Raw genomic sequence first — 2,338 nt, 5'->3', positions numbered from 1 at the left:
CCTTAAAGGGCCAGTGCACCAAAAACGCCACTGTGGATGATTGTACTCATTGAAACATTATGAGGATATTTAAGGTTTGCAGTCAGTGCATATTAATGATAGAAATTCATGATAATTTTTTTAGAGATTGGAAAGGGAACCTGAAGAAGGAACTGAAGATACATTACACCCCCATATACATTTAAACATGAAAAAGGAGAATGCACTGGACTGTAAAGTGAAGATCCAACTGTTAAGACTTATTGGCCTGAAATGTTAAAATCTGAATACAAAGATGAATTCACAGTCCATCGATATAAATTCAGTAAATTTAAAAAACGTTGCAGAAAGAAGACATCATATCTATGCAATAACATTTTTTTTTAATGTATAAAGATAAAAGTCACTCATATTACAGGAAATGCATTACTCCTCACCCCCTGTGTACAACTAATCCCTAGCTCTTGCTTCAGGTTGCACCAGTTGTTGCCGCCACTTGTTGGATATATTTGGCATGCTCATCATGACTGACGTATTTACAAAGGGATTTACGCCGCCACAAAGCTGGCCATGTGTCAAGTTCACCCCCATAGATTGTCAGTGCCTGGTTTATTTTTCTTTTAAGATTTGTTTTCTCGTGAGGTCATTGCTTTTCCTATTTTTATTCAGAATTACATGTGTGGTATTATTTCAAATTTAAGGTGATGTGATTTTCTCAATGACAGACTGATGTATGTAGATGTACAATATGTCACTAATTAGGTTAAATTCAATTAATTGTGGTTCACACGTTTGCCTTAACGTTCTGAGGTTCGGGGTTCCTGTGCTGAGTTTGCACATTTACCCCATGCTTGTGTGGGGTTTCTCTGGGTATTTACTCCCACAGTCCAAAAACATGCATCTTCAGTTAGAAGAACTTTGTGAATGGTTGTTTATTATCTACGCTGCAATTTGCTGGGATAGGCTCTACTGTCACTCACCCATGACCTAATGTAAAAAGCAAAGAAGTGCTATAGAAAATGGATAGATGAATAAACCAATTGCAAGAGGGTCCAATTAATCTGCGTATATGAGGGCATGACTATAAAATGATGTCCCCACTAAAAAGAAAAAAAACGTCCATTTACTAATTATTGTAGTGAAGGTGTGAATTTTAGGCCCTGTACAATTTAACTTGTACTGTATATGCTCCCTCTTGCTGGGTCATCAGGAAACATGGCGTGAACGCTGATGATTCGCAGCTATACTGTACATCTCCATGTCTCCTGATGACACCGGTCCAATGGATTGTCTTTTTAACTGTATTTTAGACATTAAATCCTGAATGGCAAAGAATGTTCTACAGCTTAACCAGGACAAACCGAAGTTTCAATCATTGGTCCTGAAGTCCACAGACAGAAACATTTAACTAAACTAATTTCTGGAAAAATTGGGTAAGAATGCTGAAATGCTGAATGAATTCATATGGAATGATATTGAATGATATACTGTAGAATGATGGTGAATAATACCGAATGATATGCAAAGAAAAGCAAATTTATTTATGTAGCGCATTTCATACACAAGGTGCTTTACACGATTAAACGCATTTAAAAACTACGAAAAAAACAGTTTCTAAACATTTAAAACAAAGAGAAAAAAAATCTAATAAAAATACAATTAAAACAGCGTACATTGCAAGAAATATCATTTAAAAGTGGAATTACTCTAAAAAGCATGGGGAAAAAGAAGAGTTTGAGAAATGTGAAAATTGGAAGTAGATATATAAAATTTTAGAATGTCAAGCTTTTATTTTGAAAACTTACAGAATTTTAGAAATTGGGAATATATGACGAGATGGCTTCAATAAAATTAACATGCTGTGGAATAATACAGAATTCTATAGAATTATCTGGAATTATATTGAATGATTTGGAATTGTATTAAATGATATGGGATGATTTGGAATCATAAGGAAAGACATGAAATTAGCTGAACAAAGTCAGCTGGGGTAGGCTCCAGCACCCCGCGACCCTACCCAGGATAAGCGGTGTTGACGATGGACGGATGGATGTTTAATTTGGAATGGTTCAAATCAGTTGAGAAAAGAGTAAACGAGGTAAATATGTTTGCATGTTCTCCCCGTGCCTGCGTGGGATTTCTCCAGGTACTCCGGTTTCCTCCCACATCCCAAAAACATGTGTGGTAGGTTGATTGAAGACCACTAAATTGCCTGTAGGTATGAATGTGAGTACAAATGGTTGTTTGTTTATCTGTTCCCTGCGATTGGCTGGCGACCAATTCAGGGTGTACCCCACCTCTCGCCCGAAGATAGCTGGGATAGGCTCCAGCACGTCCGCGACCTAGTGAGGATTAAGTG

The sequence above is a fragment of the Phyllopteryx taeniolatus genome, chromosome 3, assembly GCF_024500385.1.
Source record: "Phyllopteryx taeniolatus isolate TA_2022b chromosome 3, UOR_Ptae_1.2, whole genome shotgun sequence".
Lineage (NCBI taxonomy): Eukaryota > Metazoa > Chordata > Actinopteri > Syngnathiformes > Syngnathidae > Phyllopteryx > Phyllopteryx taeniolatus.
The sequence above is the reverse complement of the archived record's forward strand: the minus strand, read 5'-3'. Positions refer to the sequence as shown.